Source organism: Apis dorsata, unplaced genomic scaffold (assembly GCF_000469605.1).
Source record: "Apis dorsata unplaced genomic scaffold, Apis dorsata 1.3 scaffold_499, whole genome shotgun sequence".
Taxonomy (NCBI): Eukaryota; Metazoa; Arthropoda; class Insecta; order Hymenoptera; family Apidae; genus Apis; species Apis dorsata.
The window spans coordinates 274,751-294,956 of NW_006263730.1; the positions used below are offsets into that span (position 1 = coordinate 274,751).

Genomic DNA, 20,206 nt, shown 5'->3' on the forward strand with positions numbered 1-20,206 from the left:
AGCGGTTAACGCGCTATATCTCTGGAAAAAGTAGGAAAAATAATTCGTGGCGCAGAAGAACGGACATCCAGGGTATTGTGTACGCGCGCAAGGTTAATCCTCGAGAATCATGCAAATTGCACAAGCGTTTCCACCGGTGGCACAATTGCAAAACTCTTCTCTGATCCCATCGGGGGACTCGGCCGTGTGTGCGCGTCCACGGGTTACAACACCTGTACGACTCCGCATATTATTCCCTTCCCCGCCGATTTCCGATGCGCCGTTGCACACAGTTGCTCGCGCACTCCTCGGTTTTCTGTTACTAATAAGCGTGGCTAATGCCAAGCGTTCCTCGCGCGCCTTGGCTAGGTGCCAAAGTACGATTCCGAGGTCACATTTTCGCTCTCGATCGGGAAACGAAGCGAAATCGATCGTTATCCCCGATATCTGTTTTCTCTTTGGATTTCCCCCTTCGTTTTATATATTTTTTTCTTGCGCTCTTCATTCATTTTTTGAATCAATAATAATTGGAAAAATAATTCATTAAAGATTAAAGTTGAAGTTGTTGCGATTATCTTTGAACTTAGATTTCGAGTAATTTTTTAATCTTACGGAAATTTTTACCGCGCTCTTTTTCCCGAGTCGAGATATAGATAAAACAAAAACGTGCATAAAACGGATTCGCATTTCATCGTTCTTATCTTGAAATTTAATTTATTCCGGTTATTCTTATCCCTTTTGTTACACATATACATATACATACACACACATATATTCCGCATCCACATCTCACTCATATTTTTACTCCGGGCTTACTCCATTTCAGAATGGAGGATCAAAGTGAGGAAAATACGAGAATTTCCAACGATTCGATCCACGTATAATATCAACGCCTGATTTTTCATAACGTTATATCACTGGAACGAAATTGAATGGCGCAACAATCGCGCACACCGCTCCTTTCTATATCCCGGTCGAAAGAACTCGTCACACTGTAACGGTTTAATGAAATGTGCGATTGCACTGGACCGTTCAGCCGTGCCTTTGTACTAGAAACCTTTCACGGGATTCATAATTTTTGCGTCCGCCGTCTTATGAGCCTGTACACGCCGCGCGGTAACCTGAATTCAATGGCGGCGTAATATCGGCGTCCGTGGAGGAGGTCAGTGTGGTGTACGCGTGGAAAATCAATGGATCGCCCGTGGTGCTCTCGTCCCGCTGTGGGTGGGGTCCGCGGAGATTCAATTAAATCGACCCCTTTGTTAGCACGTGCTTGATCGTGACGAATGCCGTGCATCGAGTTTGACTTATTGTGTTAATAAGAGGCCATCGATTTTCTGTCCTTTGACTTTGACGCGAGGGTCGCCTCTTATCGAAAACTCTCGAGAAATTTTACCTGGAAATTATTATTCGCGTCAGAAAAATAAATTGGTGAAAAAAAAAAAAACAAATTTTCCTATTCCCAAAAAATATCTCCAAACATCATCCAAGTTTTACAGAGGATTTTTCGCTGTGATAATATTATCCATATACTATTGTGCATTCATTGTCAAACAAAATTGACATAGCGAAAAATGTTTCATACTTTGGAATATATATATAGATAATATGGATAATATAGAGATAATATGGATGTAATCTGGATATATAGAGATACAGGTATAATTTGAAGTTTCGCGGAGCGAGAGAACGAAGGCAAGACGAAAGGCGGTGAGTAAAGATTGGAAATGTAACTTGGTTACGTAAAAAAAGGTTACGTCGCGTTGAATGGAAGTGACGGAAGGGGAGGAAAGGGAAGAGGGCGAGGTGCATACGCCGCGGTGTGTGTGTCTTTATGACGGGTCATCAGCGACTATTATGCAAATAAACGAAAGAGCACGGTAGTAAAACGCAAGATATCGCGTAACGCTCGATGCCGGCCAACTTGCCAACGTTTCCACGGATGCTTGAATATTACGCGAAACTGCGTACGTACGCGTTCACGCGCGTTTACACACGAGTCGCTTCGGTCAATTAGGGTATTGATTTAACAGGATTTCCAGCCCGGCGCTGGAACTTCGACGTGAGAATGCGGGAAACCTAGTCACGCCTTGTAGTTGAAGTACCCGATATTCTCTCCTCCGTTTAGGTCAATTCCTCTACCGATTCCATTCCTTTCTTTCCCTTTCGATATTACGCGAAAGAATTATTATTAGAACGTTTATACTCCAAATTGATTACAATCAATCGATAAAACGATTCCATTTTATTTCTTTTTTCTTTACGCAATAAGAAGAATTATTTCGTGTAATTTCAAGATATAAAAATTCTTATTATTTTACATTCCTTAAACATTTCGTCTCACTCTAGAACCTCTGTAAAAAAAGCTAATATCTCTCGTCTTCAAAAACAAAGACATCCAATTCTCAATTTCCATCCAGTTAAAAAATTATTGTCTCGGCTCTCGCTTTTTCCCCTAAATTTTTGCAACTATATACCACGTTTCGTCACGTTTCGTTAGCGATCGAAAGCAAAGTCGGTGATGATCGTAAAACACATGGGGCACACATGTACGTACGTAATTGAATCGGTAGCAGGTGCACCCTACCTTCGACGCGCGAAGAAAAACGCGGCGCGATTGTTGATCCCGGGGAGGAGGGGGAGAAGGAGGAGGAGGAGGGAAAAGGAAGGAGGGGAGGAGAGAGGGAGATAGAGAGGGGGCTGGATACCAAATTCTGGTTTCGCATACCGGGTCATCGAGCTGAGTTTCGGGTGCTTTCTCGCTCGTTTTTTCGGCCAATTTGTCTCGTTGACACCGATTCACAGTCGACCACGATCCCTTGCTCGCTTTTTGCCTCGATCGGGCGGATGCGGTTTTATCGAGTCTCGTATTTCAGAAGGCGACACACGCCAGACGGGGAGTGGATGTTGGCTCCGTCCGCGGATCCTCGGCAAAATCGATATCCGATAAAAACTTCTGCGCCATTGCGAAACCTTTTGCGTCTCCTTCAAATCGATTTCTCGCTTCCTTTCCAACGTTGAATGGAACGAAGGGTGTTGTGTATATCGAGTATACATCGAGTCGAAGAATGTCCAAGGAATTTTTATAGAGGTCTCTCTCTTTTTTTTTTTTTTTCAGTAAATCGTAAGAATAGATTTCGTATTGGGATATAAATGTGCAATAGACAATTATTGGACAATTAATTAATTTATTGGAAGTGTATGGTATAATTGCTTGCGAGAATCTATAGTTAAAATTAAAAAAATTACCGATTTTCGAACTGCTGTAATTTCGCAAAGGAATATCACGTATATGTGATCAATCTCGAGCTCGTATCGAGGTGTAGAGTATCTGCTTTTACATATCCGAAATAACATTACTTCAAAGATCAATCAAAATTTATTTCCTCCTATTCCCTTAAACACGATATTTTTCACAAACAAAATACCATGTTTTATCACTTCCTTAAATACCATCTATCTAAAGATTAATTTTCGAATATTAAAATATACAAGCGTTCGAAGATCTCAAGAGCTTGTTGCGCTTCCGCAGGTGGAACGTTCGAATGCAAAGTGGTCTCGGTCTATCGGCCACGAGTGTCCATACAGGTGATATTTCTCGGCTCGGCCGTTCGTTCATTATCATTTTAAGCGAATCACGGGGACGGAGACGGAGGGGAAAGGGATTACGCGCTCCTGGCGAATCGTTTAGTCTCAAAACATTGATTCGACGTGGCCTGGGCCGTGTGTCAACACGTTTCACGCCACATAAATCAACCCGGCCGATGTTTCCAACTCGCCTCGGCCACGCTTTCGAAGAAAGCTCACCCATCACGCTCGATTCGACTTGATTTACATCCGTCGTTTTACGCGAAAGCCTTTCGATCTTCTTCTTCTTCTTCCTCCTCCTCCTCTTCTTCTTCTTCTTCTTCTTCTTCTTCTTCTTCCTCTTCTTTTTCCTTTTCCTCTTCTTCTTTTTCTTCCCTCTGCCCGATCGCGTGCCGGCTATTCGATGACACTGAACGCGAGAAACGCTTATTTTTCGTATGCCACCAAGATTTATTATCCTCGAAATGGCGTCTGTTACTTTATCCAATCCATTTAACTGCTAATTAACTTCCGTGTTCCGATATGTTTCAGAATATAATTCGTATAGCCGTAAAGATTGTATGGAACTTTTTGCAATTGGAATTTCATTTGGTCGATTTGAAGGTGTGTACAATTTTAATTACTTTGAAATACGTACGTAAAATGATCTATCGTAAAACGTTAAGTGTTATATTTCAATCGGAGAAAGTTGGATCAAAATATAATATAATCGTACGAATAATACTTTTCCCGTATCTATAACTCGAAAACTGATAGTACCCTTAATATATCAAGATTTTTACCTTCACAGATAAATAAAATTTCCATTCATTTACCTCGTTTCTTTTTATTATTTACCGCATCTGAATACATCCTGTTAATTAATTAATTAATTAATTATACATACGTAATTGAAAGCCAATTCTAATTCGGATAACAGATTAATCCAATCAGACTCGTTCGAAAAGGCATCGATGAAAATTTCCTTTCAACGAATGGAACGTCTCAACTCTATATCGACCGCGATATCTCATTTCCATCGAGGAATGGACATTGTGTTACCACGCTATTATGATATATATATATTGCGTGGGCGGTTTGATCGATAGACGATACGAAAGTTCGCAATCTCTTCGTTTCACGAGGAGGGGTCACGCGAGCCCGTGGATGATGCCAGCAGGAGAGAAAATCGTGGTGAGTGCCGTACGCACGATGGCTGATTCTACTTGCAGACCTGCTATCCCTGCCACTGGAAATCACTAGCGGGGGACACGCGACGACGATCGATCCAACGAGTGGTATGCAAACATCAATTTCGTATTTCCGGACTGCCTTCGCCGCAGACAGAGTGATTTCTAAATGGGTCTGGGATGCGATGGCTGCTCCCCCTCCTCTTCTTTTTCTGGGGGCTTGTCTCTTTGTCCCTCGCAACATTATCTTCCTAGATCTTTACATCGAAAGTTCGAGCATATATTATTATCGTGATTATTTTTTTTTTTGATTCCTTTCTTTATAGATCTTTAATAAGATCTCTTCCACGTTTAGAATATTTTCTCTTTATCTTATCGCGGATATTAAGTTCCACGCGTAACTTTTTAATTGTCGAACGAAAGTAGAGACCACGATTTTCACGAATTTTAATCCTATTTTTTCGCAATGGAGATATGGATTACTTACAAGTTGTAATGCGTCTGCTGAGCTGGGATTGGGTTAACTCAAGCGGAGGTTAATTCAATAATTCTGCAACGGGGAGATAGATAAAATTTGATCGAGGAAGAAAAATTCAAGGATATCGAGGATGAATATTTTCCAAGTTCTACGAAGTGAGGAAAGTTTGTCAAGTATCGACGTTCGGTTTCAGCTTTGGAATATAACCTGGATATTCTAGAAAGTTTCGATAGAGGGAGGAAAGGAAGGAGATGGGAACAATATTGATATATTGTTCTCGTCCTCTTATCTCGCTTCTCTTTCGCCCCGTACTTCCCTTACAATGGAAAATCTCTTCTTACGATTTCGATGGATTTCGCAGAGGCGCAATTTCGATTTCTATTTTTCCTTCCGCGTCGTTTATCGATCGAAAACGAAAGTTTTCTGAAGCGAAACTGGCTCGGAACGAGCTTCTTACGCAACTTGTTCGTCCTGGATATGGGACGAAATTTGAATTTTTATAGGAAACTGCTAGCGTCGAGATCGAGCTGGTGGATCGTGGACGAAACTTGTTTCTAACAAGCGTGAAAACGTTTCTTCTTATTCTTCCAACTTTTATATATGCATTTTTCATATGGAAAGATACGTTCTTTCAGAGCGTAGCGACAAACTACACTTTTCAATTCCTCGTTATTTATCGATCAAAATTTTGTAAAGGGAATTTTAAAAAGTTTAAAAAATTTTTATCCAACAATACTTGATAATTATCTGTAATTAGATATGCATTTATAAGAAACTCAAATAAAAACATTCTATCCATTATAATATCCGGAAAATGAATTGGAAACGCCTTTTTTAATTTTAATTAAAAATTGAAAATTGAATTTGTATAAAAAATCCTCTAAATTATTTTCTAAATTATCTTTTCAATACCTTCGTTCGAGGAGACCTTGTTTCGATACCTCGAACCCGATGCGATCGATCACGATCGATCGATCGATCGAACTATCTAATAGGGAACTGAGAGGAGCGATCGGTAGGCGGGGAAAGGAAGGCAGAGTTAGTTGTCGGGGAAGAGGAACGATCGAGGAAGATAGAGTGCGTGTGTCCCTCGCGGTTGCAGAGGAACTGGGCCGTGGTCTCGTGTTACCACGTCTCCCGCACGAGCGCCCGCAAAAAGTGACACATATTTCAGGGCAACGAGAACTCGGTTGACCGCGAGCACGCGGAACATATCCGGCACACGATTTTTCGCCGCTCGTTTCCATTGATCTCGATATCCTCTTTGTAAACATCCGTCTATCCAAATGTCTTCTTTTTTCCCCTTCGACTCGAATTCAAGATTTTTCATCGAAACTCTTTTCAAACTTTATTGTTGGAGAATCGTTAAAATTAAAGGCTGAGCTGATGTCAAGATTTTTGTTATATTGTTGTTCCTTCGAAGGAATTTTCTGATCGAAGCGAAATTTGAAAAATTTTGAACGCCACGATTAATATTTAAAAATATTTCACAATAATAATAAAAAGAGGGATGAGCTGTATGTAATCGGCGAGATGAAGATTACGCGAGCAACAGATTGATCGTTCTCGCAGGTTGGTCACACTAAAGATACTTCAAGGATACACCTCGGTAGGCGATCCGATCGGCTTGGACCGTTAAGCGTCCGCCGGTGAGGAAAGAAAACTACTGCTCTACCCTACATGCTTCGAATAGTGTTCCGATCGGTGGCCTCTCTGGGGCAAGGTCAAGAAGCAAAGAGTATAAAACTGTCGCTGACTTAGGTGTTTCCTGGCCGACCAGACATCGCGAGAAACCGTGCACGGCAAAAAGTACACGCACCACACGACCTACTGATCCGACGGATTTATCCGATCGTAAGTCTTATCTCTTGGAATTTATCTAAACTATTCGCCCCATCGATTCTCATCCAGTCGAGGATTAAATTTTCTCAATTATTATTCTATCAATTCTTTTTCTCGAGCCAGCTCGATATTCACGAAACTTTATTTTTAGGGATATAAATTTTATAAGTAAATTCTTCCTTCAATCTTTCTTCAATACAATACAATGCAATTCTTCGAATGGATCGAATTTTCGAGATAAAAAAGTATCGAGTGCTTCGTATTCAATTTTCAGAACTTGTTATCAATCGTTATTCAATCGATCGATCTTTGGAGTACATATTTTCGATCGTCGAACGATTGCTCGATCCTTTTCCCGCAATTTCATCGAGATAAAATATTCGAGACATTTTATAACGCAATTCAAAATTTCTTCAGAATTTTTTTTTTATATCAATTATCAACGAATCTTCAACGAATATCTACGATACAAATTTTCTATTCGTAACGGAGAGCGAAAATATCAAATTTTCATCACGAAAAATCGTGCTGGCGCGAAAAGCTTCCGCGTGAATTCGCGGCGGCCATTGGACAAGAGCAATCGTTGAAATCGTGGCGCGGATGCAGTACACCAGTTCTGTTTGTACTTTCTGCAACGGCGATAGTAAACGTGGCCGCCGCTGAGCCCCCCATTAACATTCATAGTCGCGACGAGGTTTCATAATGCTCGTGGTTCTCTAGCGACTTCCTAAACACGTGCCGGGATCTCTACGTGACGGGATTTCGTGAACGAGCGCCCATTAAAATTTATGCTCGCGTTTTCGGCCGTCCATGGATAATTAACATCGTGGCATCGAATAATTTTTCCACCTCTGAAATGACGAAAGCGTTTCAATTTTTTTAATCCTTCGAAAAGATAAATCCTCGAATCGAAGACATCTTTCGAAAAATAAAAATCAATTCGATGCAATAATGATCGAGTCTTGATTAATCTAAAAAAAAATCGATAAATTTTCTAATTTTTGAAAATTTAAATGCAACAATTTAGAGCAGAGCGATTGCAGAAATCGGTGTGACGCAAAAGAAAGTTAATTAAACAAATAGCTATTGTTTCGTAATAATTTTAAGCGAGAAAAGATAATATCTTAAACTTGAAAAAACTGATTACCAGATTCGATCCGATTTTCCCACAGCCTGTTTAAATTTATCTCCAACCTTTTATCTCCATTTCTCTCGCGTCATTCTGTTACGACAGAGACACGAGTTCGCAACAACGAGCGAACAAACCTTGCCTGTGAATGAATCTTCTCGCATGCTACGAAACTTGTACCACGGCCCACACTCTATTGTACTGTCTTATAGGACAAGCGGTTCATACGGCGGGAAAACGGTCCTCAAACTCGATCTGGAGTCAAGAGACAAGCGTCCTTATCTCTACGACATTTAATATCACCAGATTATATCGATCAGAAGAAACGATATTTCTTTTTAAAGTTTTTAAAAAAAATCATTTGATTCTATTCGAAAGAATAGAATTATCATACCTTTTAGAATCGATCGATCCCTGTCAATGGATAGCACCGTATAAAAACCGTATAACTCGAAAGGTGTATCAATATATACTCGTAGCACGCATCACTTATTATTACTTCAAAGGCTTAAACAGATCTCCATCTTTCCATTTCTCTTCCATTTCAATTTGCATAAACATCGGGCGACCGATACAACCCGATATAAGTATACGTTTCATCGACGTCTCACGTGCACGGTGACACGATTCATTACACGGGCATTAATTCTAATTTCCGTGAGATTGTGCATATACGATAACCGTGTGCTCCCTTCCTCCTCCCCCTCCGCAAACAAATGTTCCGTAACGAGTGGCTTGGGTTATCATCACAGCGACTCTCGTTCCCATTTCCACAACGTTTAATCGTTCTCTTACCGCGAAAATATCCCATAGTAGCGAACTGGAAAACGGTGGAGAGAAGGCCGATGTTACGCTTTAAACGCGGAGGCGTTAAACGCGCCTTTCTATTGTGAGCCGCGTTGGTCCAACAACGTTGGTCGAGGGAAGGAGGGAGGTCAGATTTGAAGAAGGAGCCAACCGCAATTTAACCTCGTTATCCCTCGTGATGACTCGATGGCTGATTAAGAACGCGTCAATTAACCCACTAACCGACCAATTAACCGGCCCTCCCTAACGGGGACAAAGGCCCCCCTCTCCCTCTTCCTCGTCAATGGGTCTTTTTCGACCATGAGAAAAAGTCTTGAAATTCTATAATCTTATAAGTATCACGCGTAAAAACGAAATTATTCTATTTTCCAACGAAATGTTTTTTAATCCTGTGTAAAATATATATTTTACTTGGACAGTAATGAAAGAGAATTTTAAACGATAGGAAATGTAATATGCTCGTATTTAATTACGTTGATGTGTAAACGCAATAATTTTTACAGCCACTATATATATAAAAAGAGAGAAGAAACTCTTTTCAAATTTGAATACATTCGAGATATAATGTATAGAACGTCAATTATCCGAATTAAAAAATACTTAGTAAGAAAAAAATGCATTATGTTATACATTTCCGATCGTGAATGGAACGAAGAGGAATGATCGTCAATAATTACGTAAATCGCCTATAAAGTATAAAGAGAAGGAATTAAATTGCGGTTTAAGAGAAGATGACGCCCTGTAGACTAATAAGATGATGGATTGAGATTAGCAATTGCGACAACTCTGTCTCTATTTCACGGATCGGTGTCATTATTCGAGAAATTCGTCTCGATCGTTTCGAAGGATAAAGAAGCGAGAGATTTCTTCATCCCCTTTGTCCTTCCCTGTCCATTCCTCTGTCTAATCCTCGACGAGATCGGTTTTGCCTTTCTTTGTCGTTCGCTGTGAGGCTCTGCTCTTCCGTAACGCCCCGCCAAATCATCGGTTTCCCAGTTCACGAGTGATCCCTATCTGTAGCAGGCAGAGCCGCTTGATACCGCGGTAATTTAATTTATGTCTTTCCTGGCTTGTTCACTCGCCGACCAAGGAAAGGCGTTCGCGGAGTTTTAACAAGCGGGCGTAGCACGGCTTTTGCAGGAAATGGAGGATGATTAAGGGGAGCAGAAGAAGAGGCTGAGTTCGTCAGCCTGGAATTTGGTTGTTACCGCTTTCTCATGGGAAAGATTGTTCGCTTTCGAGTACATATCGTACATATCGATCGTGTACCACCGTCCATTCTCACGCCGATCAAATCCTCCTTCCCAATTTCACTGTTTGCTTTCTACGCCTCGTCTCGTTTATCAATCGAAAATATCCTCGTTTCTTGAAGAAAGATTCATCGATTTATCGTATTTCAATTAAGTTTTTTTAGCTATTTTTTTCCTAGAGACATTTTTGCATTCGTAACACGCCATATTGTTTTCGATCGAAAGAATCGCGCATGCGCGAGGGACGAACGCGCACTGAATTATTTTATTATTGTTATTATTTATTAAGGCATTATTTTTATAAAAGCATATATTCCAGTTCTCAAATAAAATTGCCTTTTATTTTTTCGAACAGTGAAGAATGTAAATATCTCTGGCGCCGGAGAGTTAATACCGGGAGGGATGCGTGATTGAAAATGATCTATAAGAACACGGACTATTAAAGAATGGATTACTAGACGTTATTGAAGATGGCATCCTACCTACAACTATTAATCGCCTCGTGGGGTGCTGGGCAAAATTGGATCGTAATTAGCCACCGGTTTTTGCGCGATTTATGTCTCTTAATAAACTGACCCGTGGCATTCATAATTCCCCCATCTTATTTCCGAGATATGGCTTTTTGCTCCGCTTCGTTTCGGTGATGCGAGCACGGCTTAGACGGCTGTCGATGATGTACAGTTACTCAATCGCGGAAAGAGAGGCGAAGAACCGTGAAGAGGAAGAGGAGATATCGACGCGTGTTTCGCTACCGTATCCCATACCATGCCCACTATCAGATCGTGGATGAGACCAACAATGGGTTACGTTCAAGAATGGCCGAGAAAATTGATTTTAAACGAACGTGAAAGCTACTCGAACTTCTTCGATCGCTACTTATATTAATCGGATGTCAAATTTACCGCCAATTTCTATCGAATTAACAACCCACCAAGATTAAAAAAAAATGTGGGAAAAAGAGAGATTCGCCCATATTCTATAATAATCGCAAATTTATTGGTTCGATCGAACGGTGATCATCCACGGCGAACAATTAAAATTTTTACCAAACGGATATCTTTGCGATATCTCTGCTCGTCATTCACGCTTCGGTCTTCGGAGTCTCCTCTCTTCGGCGACGATTAACCGCGGTATCACCGTCCATTAATTCTATTCATAGAGAACCGCGGAGACCAGTTTCCCGTACACACTCCGTCCCAAGCTCGCAACGAATCCGCTACGCGGGCATTAAGCCCACGACGACCGAGTATCGGTTGCCCGGTTGCCCGATACCAGATAGCACACCCAGCTAATAAACTGTTTCATTGGCTGGTTCGCCGCTTGCCGTTAAGCGACCCGATCGAGGATCGATTTTTGGGAGCCGAGACGAGGCGATTGCACGTATATTTCGCGGACGCTTCGATACATCCTCGATCTGCTATGCAATTATCCGGATAATGAATTGTTGCAGAGATACATTTTTCAAAAAATGATGGATCAGTTACGAATAAGTTAAATTTATTTCCACCTGTTTACTTTTTCGAATATTATCACATCTACATTTTTGAAACAGATATATATATATATTTTAATTAATTTCAATGTTGAAGTGAAAGTTTTTGCCGATCGATCAAAAATCGTTACGCTACGAAAGTGAAACGAAAATTCGAAAGTTTTATTTTTTAAAAAAATGTAGCGATTCGATTGCTATTTAAAGATTATCTCGATCTAAAAAAAAAAAATTCTTATAAATTCTAGGTATACAAATTATACTATTTTACAAAGTTTTCATCAAAGTTTGGCGAAATGGAAACAACCAGGAGGAAAATTTGGGATTCGAAGTAATTTTATCGGATGCAAAATAGTGAGAACCCTCTCTCGCCAATCTCCATTCTATTCCCGTTATCCGTAGACTGATATAATTATCGCGAGACAGAACCAGTTATCAAACCCGTGAGTAAAAGAAAGAAGGGAGAAAAATCGGATGAGGCAGACCGCGTGTTCTCCACGGTAGCTCACGTGCCTGAAATTTCACGGTCGACCAGGATGTCTCTCATTAACGGTGTCCCATTAAACGAAGACACTTTATCGGTAAACGATAAATTCTTTCCAACGATAAAAGATAAAAGGAAACCGGCACAAGTGCGCGACCATCTTTCGTTCCGCGGCCGAAACGGTCGCGGATTTGGACGAGTCGAGGTGGTTTTTCGAGATGGTAGACGCGAAAATCGAGCCGTGGAGATCCCGTTGCACGCGTAGAGAGAGAGAAAGAGAAAGAGAGAGAGAAGAGAGGCGAGATAACGCCAACTTCCTGAGAAGCGGAGGCGATCGACGACTTTCGATCGATCAGAAATGATCGAGGACGACGTCTCGTGGAAACGTGGACCTGTCCTCAGAAATGCCCATCCTCGATTGTCCACGCCAGTTTTCGCTTCGATGGACAGACACGGCGGATGAGAAATTTTAGTAACAGTGCGGCGAGATTTTTTTGAAAGTTAGGTCCTAAACTTGAGGATTATGGGATCTCTTTGACTCAATTGGACGATTAGAATATAATTGACGGATTTCAAGATGAGATCTTCGACGATATTGTTTGATTTTTTGATAGATTTTTTTTTTCTTTTTTTTTCTTCGAAATCAAGTAAAGAAACAGGAATTGACCAGGACGATGCTCGCATACTTATACGCGATTCCGCCATAGTCGAGCAGAAAACTCGATGACCGAAACGGTTGAATACGAAATATCGGGAGCGTGTCACGCAATTGAACGTCCTAATGCATCGGTAATCGGCGAATCAGCAATTTAGTATACACAATTAAAGTAATAGCACTTATTTTATCCGCGTCTTAACAACGCTACGGTACATCGAACGGGTCGATAATGACAATACTCGGCTACTGGAACGAACGGGAGAAATGTCGGGTCACGATACGACACGCCAATTGAAACTGATAGCTCGTTTCAAGACAGAGGCAAATTTACCGTGCAACCGTATTATCTATAAACGTGCACGTCCACACTATTTCGCCTCCCTCGAGAGCCTCGAGAGCTTTCGTGGCTAATGCCCGTTTTACACCGTTGGAGAATCGCGATTCCCTCGATAATTAACTCGAAAGTTAACTTCGAAGCCGATTTGCCGAACGACAACGTGCGCCACTAACTTCACTCTTTTTTGCTTTTAATAACTGGACCATGTTTCTGGTTCACTCTTCAAGCGTCACTTTCCCTAACGCTTTCTGCTTTCCTTCACGAAATCGAGGTTTATCGAGAATTTCTAAACACCTTCGATTGAAATTCCTCTAATATTCTAATTATATCGTCGTTATAACGCGACACTAGCGCCATATGACTATAACTTACTTGGACCAAATTATTTACGCGTGTTATCCATTTATGCGTCTCCTTGATTCAATTGATTTGATTATTTCTACACGTTTCTTGCTTTTCAAATATAGTTACATCTACAATTTTTAAGCAGAAATATATGTGTTTTTTAATTCTTCTAATGTTGAAACGAAATGCGCTTACATTGAACGGTTTTTGCCGATCGTCAAAATGTTATTGCTGCGAAAGTGAAACGAAAGTTTTGAAGTTTTATTTTTTAAAAATAAATGCGTGCAATTCGATCACTTTTCGCGCTCTCTTTTTAAATATATTGAAAAGTTTACGTCCCTGGTAACTGGCACGTTTAGATGCTATCTCGGCTTATTCGAGACACACGGGACGAACATTTCCAAGCAACACGCAAAACGAACAACACCGTTCGATCGAAACACGGAAGACGAAAGTGGACTTCCACGAGGAGGACAGAGAAGAACCCTTTTGTAACTTTGCCTAGCCTATCTCGTGGCAACATGTTGCTCCTTTTGATCTCTGCCGCTTTATCCAAGTTTTTCGATCCCCCGTACAATGCATACCCTGTATATCCATCGTGCACAAATCTCAAAAACGATGATGCATAATTATAGAACACGTTTCTCAGAATTGAAACTTTCTTGGCGTAACACTTTTCTTTTTTTTGACACCTTAATTTAGAACACACGTTTCTTCTCCCCTATTCTTCCCAAAGAAGAATCTTTCATTTCTTAGACCTGATCATCTCAAATTCTTCTTTTCTTTTTTTTAATAAAATTCAAATCTAATTGAAAGTATAATTCGAAGATCGTTGGAAAAATCGACAAGCCTCGTTTCTCTCTCTCTCTCGATTCCTTTAAACCGGTCGGTGTGGACCAGGCATAAGGCTGTACGCGCGATTAACGGCCGATGAAGAAGTATTACGGAAGTATGACAACGGTAATAGATAACTGGAAACGAACGTACGTATCGCGGCTGGTTTTCGATCGAAGTCACGTTCGGCGTCGTTACGGTATTCGAGTGGGCATGGAAATCGTAGCATCGGCCATCAAGGACTCGCCAACTGGTAGCTGAATTGTCGGGTCTTTATCGCGTCTGCGCGATTGCTTCCGCGGATAAAATCTCTTTCTTCTCGCCTCCTCTCCTTCCTTCCCTCCCCCATTCCCCGTCTCCGTTTTTCCTCCCGTGTCCCCTACAGCCAGGCGAAGGAGAGACGATTGCATCGTAAAGGACAAACTCTCCGGCCTCTAGATGAGGTATGGGCTGTCCCATTCTCGCTTTTACTTTTACAACGGTGACGTTCTTTTTCACCCTTCAAGCTTATTGACGTTACGCCTGAAGAAGCTCGTCTTGGGTTTCTATTGTGAGCTTTCCAACGTTTGAATGGAGCTTCCTTCGTTCAAAGACAGAAGCGATCGTATACGAGATCGGGATAAAAATTAACGTCTCATCTTATAGCCAGATAATGTGAAATTTCGAAGGTTTTCGATTTAAAGGCTTTTCAGAAGATTTTTTTTTTCTATTATTGAAACAATATATCATAATCTCATAATTGGTTAATTTAAAATCACGTTAAATTGTCTCGAATAATTTGAATTTAAAAATAGGATCAATAAAGAAAAGTTTAAAACGAAGACCAATATGTATATACCTAAACACAAGTCCCGATGAAATTAAAATTTCGATCACACGAAGAATTAGAATTGGAAATGGAATATAAAGGTTAACGACACTTGAGTATGGAGCGCGGTAAACGCGAAGATTAATCGAATTGTTAACGCAACAATTACCGAATCGAAATTACCTCGCAATAAAAATAACATTCCAAATTTTCTTATTCAGAATCGAGTCGAAGGGTTAACGGCACTCGAGAGGACGGTAAACGCAAAGGGTTAATCGGCCGATCGATCGAATTCTGCCCGTTCTCCTTCGTTTCTACGTCCTCGATGAAGTTGTATCGAGGCGAGGCGAGGCGAGAAACCGGGGGGATCGGGTTGGCGCTGGTCGGCGCGAGAGATAGAGAGAGAGAGAGAGAGAGAGAGAAAGAGAGTATCGGCGGTCGATCGGCGGACACGATTTTCTGAAGGAAGCACGGAAGAATGAGAGACACGCGGAAGAAGAAGTACCTGGATCTCCCTTGGGATCAGACTGGTCCGTGACTGGTCAATCCTCGTAATTACTTCATCCGCGCTCGCTCCGAATCCTGGTATCCTGACGGCTGGTTGCTTCGTTTCCCGCTTCCCCTTCTGATAGCGGCGTGTCACTCGCCATTCTGCACCACCCGAATTTTCCTCCCTCTCTTCCCACCCTTCTCTTCGCCTCCTTCAAATTCAAATTTTCACTCCTCCATCCTCGTATCTGATCCGTCTATTGCGCCAACCGAAAGGGAGGCTTCCCAGCTCGCGCGATCTCTTTAACGGCGAACGAGCATCGAAGTGACCAGACAGAGGCGAGTTGTGTCGATCCAAGTGTATCGCGGTTGTGGAACTGTTGATCGATGTTGCAACGCCTCCTCTCAGGGGAGAGAGGAGAGGCTCGGCTTCGGCTATGAGTCAGGCGGATGGAATACGAGTAATTCACCTCCTTGGTGAACCGTTGGATTTAATTTCCGGCAGATTCCTCCGTTTCTGCTCGGATCGAAATAAATTGATTAACGATATTGAAGATATACATATGTATATATATATATCTGTCGTTCTAATATCCTTGGACATCAAGGATATTTGGCCAACGATGACCAAAGGACGGAGCCAAGCTTCCCCTTACACTGATCCAATTGTTACGATCGCCGCGATCGGATCGAAGTTATCGATACAATTATCACTGAGATCCGGACAAGAGTGTCGATGGATGGGAGTGTCAATCTCTTTGGAGAGAGGAGATGAACGAATTTGGGCGGGCATCGATATCGAAAGGCCAAGGATCTCGCGACGATCGTGAGGCGGAAGGGCGATATCCCGGAGGATCGGATCGGATCGGTCTACGAGAGATCGAGCACGGGCGTAGCGGTCGAGGTTTAACCGTGACGGACGCCGGCCTGGCACTGAACGGCTTAACCGGTATACAACCACTGACCATCACCATCGTAGCCATCATCGGCCCTCCTCGTCTTGTCTCTCGTTGGCCGCCGTTCCTCTCTCTCTCTCTCTCCCTCTCGCTCCACCGGCCTTCTCCCTCTCTCCTTCCTCCTCATTCGTTCACCCTCTTCTTTTCTACCGCTAACTACTATCGCCACCGTCACTCGTCCTTCTTCCAGCGCCTTCTTCCTCGGCCCGCCGCGGCGTCTTCGGCTATTCAAGGTCATACGGGGAAATATGTCAAAATCGAGCCACCATGCGCTCCCGTTCCGAGGTACCGGTCAGCTGGATGGACTTCAACTACACTTTCGTGGCTGGGAATCGCTCGATAAACTTTTCTGGGAAAACGGTACTTTGGACGGTCAAACTTTTCCATGTGGCAGGTATTCCATACGTATTTGAATACGTTCCTCCTTTTTCCCTTTTTTCTTTGCTAGAAATTTTTCGCTAACTTCGGATACGCTTTCGTGAAGTATCAAGGTAGTTTTGAGAATTGGTACAATTTGGTAACTAGAATGAACACAGTTTCGTGCCATTCGATACTTTGATGCCACTTTTGTACTCGAATAGTCGAAAGATGTGTAAGTTTGAAACACGACAGATTCCGATTGTTTTTGATGTTTCCTCTTTTTTCTCTTTGGTAAAATTTTTTCGCTAACTGGATACTCTTTCGGTGAATCGGCGAATCGTTCAAAGGTAGATGAGTAATCAAACTTTTGAACACGTTTCCTTTTTTTTTTTCTTTGGCAACTGGATACGCTTTCGTGTTACCAGATTTGCGAACAGTATTTTCGTCGAAGGATCAAAGAAGAGATGGATTAGATGATCAAATTTCTGAACGGATTGGACATATTTATTTCTCTTTTTTTCTTTTTCTTTCAGGAGAAAGAAGATTTCTCATAAGCCATTAAATCGATCGTTTCTTTTCTTTCGATGCTCTAGAATTGATTTCGAGAACATATTAAAGCTCGGATCATAGCGAAAGAATTGATTTCATGATTGCAATTGATCAAACGTCACGATGCAAATTATTTACAATTTTTTTCTTATCAATTCTTAACAATATCCTCAAATTCTTAACAACGAAAAAAAAAAAAAGAAAGAAGAAGAAAGAATCCTTTGGAAGTAGTCCAAACGTTTAGCCATCAGCAACAGCCAACGTTATTTCCTCCAGCAACGGTAGAAACTCAAACAGATGTTTCATAAGATAACGTTGCGTTACGGTTGCCAGAGGACTCATACCCAGCAGCGTGACGTATCGAAACGGTCGCCTGATTCGCGCGCAAATTCCACTTCTTGCCTCGAAAAACTGAGCTTGTCCCCGCGAAACTCTGCTCAGATAGACAGGAAGAAACTGCTTAATTTACATCGTGATGTTTGGTCGATGGCAAGATCCAGAGGCTCGTCCACGAAACTAGGCCGTACGCTTCTCATTGTGCCCGATCCTCGTCGTCTCTCTCTTTCTCTCTCTCTCTCGTACGCGCGTGCACACACACACACACACATACACACATTTGCATTTTCCGCGCGTGAATTATCCGCACGTGGTCATCTATCAAAATCACGTCCGACGCGTGTCAGCCTCGCTTCCTCGAGGATCCAACGTGATAACGAGGCCAGCACACAGTGGGACGAAACTTTATCATGTTGCAAATTATTGATAATGCATTCTTGGATCTCGTTATTATAGTTTTATTGCAAATTTTCATCTTTATAGTTCTAAAAGAATTTGCCTAAGGGAAATGAAATTTAAATTCCTACCTCCGTTCATAGCCATTTTCTTCCTGGCTCTGATCATTCGGTGAACGATCCATTTATCTCCACGTTTAAATTGATTAATCGAGATCTTACTGCAGTCTTATACTCGCTAACTAGCATCGTATAAGAAACAGTAGACTCTTGGAAAATTAAGGTTACTCGTTCTTCTCCTTTTTGAAAAATGTTTAAAATATTCAGATTATTATCCACGCCAGACTTTCCTAAAAAAAAAAGAAAGAAAAAAGAAGAGAAAAAATACAGACATTATTCCTGAAGACTATTAACGTATCCCAAATCTCTTCTTTCGTAAGAAAAGAATGCTACACGGAATTTACACACACACACACACAGCCAAGTAACCTTTCCCTTCCAATTGTTCCACCTACGGGATGAAATATCTCCATCGAACAATGCGACGAGACGAGCGGCGTGACAACGATCGAAACCGCTTAATTTTTGCATCGCCACGCCGCGTCCATTCGCGAGAAAGATACGATCGCGCCGAGGTACGCGGTTGGAAAGCAAGAAAGCGGATTGTGAAAAGGCTCGGGGCATGTAAGAAACGGCGCAACGGGAGAAAACACGCGGCCGGCAGCCCGTGACGCAATTAACGACGAAATTATTTCCACTAATTGCGAGGCGTACGCGTCCTTTTCAACGAGCTTTACGCCGATCAAGGACCGTTTTCAAGGACCGTACGATTTTCCTCTTCCCCTTCTCGAACGAATTTCGAACGAGATCGCCAATATTCGAAAGAAGCCCCCTTCCCTCTCTTGAAAGAGGGGAAAAATTGGATGCGTATTTTGAAATTGATTTTAAAGAGGGATCGAGTTGGGGATTTGAAGAGAAACGTTATAGCGTTACGGCGTTGGAATTTTAATTGAAGAATCCGCGAAGATGGATGGATTCTTAGATATTGGCTGGTTTGTTTTCGAAATTGAATAATTAATGATATAACGATTAATTTGCATTAATCGTTCCATCGAGATTGCTTATTGGTAAGTGAAATTTCTATTGAATGTGATTTATTCGAGAACTCGTCCGGTAATTAATTTCGTATAGAGATAATAGATTCTTTTATTTCCTCACTGATATCTTTATTGTAATTGACTGACTCATTACAAACCCATCAATTACTTTTCTCTCTTCGAAATGAATTACGTATCCTTGCAGTTTTTTTAATATATATGTATATTTAAATATTTCACATAAAGAATCTGAAACAGATCTACAATCTGGAATAATAAAAACTTCTCGTAATATCTCTCTAAATATCTATAGTAGAATCCTCTCGTGCAGAAACGTCCGCCATGTTTGAACGAACAAAGTACACAAATAAATATAACATATATATATATCCTCATATTCTACGTTTTTGTTAGAAATCCAGCATCGAAATTCAACGCCAACTCACGAGTATGAAATCACAATTTCAACTTCGAAATTCATGCTCATCTATTTAAATATACTATATTTACATTTCCACATTTTCGCCAAGTATTATTCGCGAGTAACAGTTCGAAAAAAAATCGAGCAGAAACTGTAAAAAAATAATTTCGAAATTATTAATTCGCGACTGGTACACAGCTGGTGTAAACGCGGTGGCAACACCAGCGCGAGATTAGCGGTAACTCTACCGGAGGAAGAAGAGCCCATTGAGGAGTAAAGGCCAGTTTCCACGTAGAGAGTTGCCCATCGTCCGTTGCCCCGCGTCTCGTTGTTGTCTGCATCGATAAGGTATCGAGAGAGAGAGAGAGAGAGAGAGAGAGAGAGAGAGAGAGAGAGAGAGAGAGAG

General features: G+C 41.5%; 1 protein-coding gene across 6 annotated transcripts in view; it reads right to left on the minus strand.

Annotated features, from left to right (window-relative positions):
• Positions 1-20,206, minus strand: part of LOC102680013 (serine proteinase stubble-like) — a 54,172-nt gene that overhangs the window by 10,267 nt on the left and 23,699 nt on the right. For 2 of the 6 annotated variants that reach the window (XM_031512682.1, XM_031512680.1), the window contains exon 1: positions 17,425-17,430. The exons of 1 other annotated variant lie outside the window; for it this stretch is intronic. The gene's annotated coding sequence lies outside the window, so the exon portion shown is untranslated. Of the gene's footprint in view, positions 1-15,702; positions 15,935-17,424; positions 17,431-20,206 lie in introns of those variants that run through there. 3 more of the 6 variants (XM_031512678.1, XM_031512681.1, XM_031512683.1) reach the window with 3 other exon arrangements.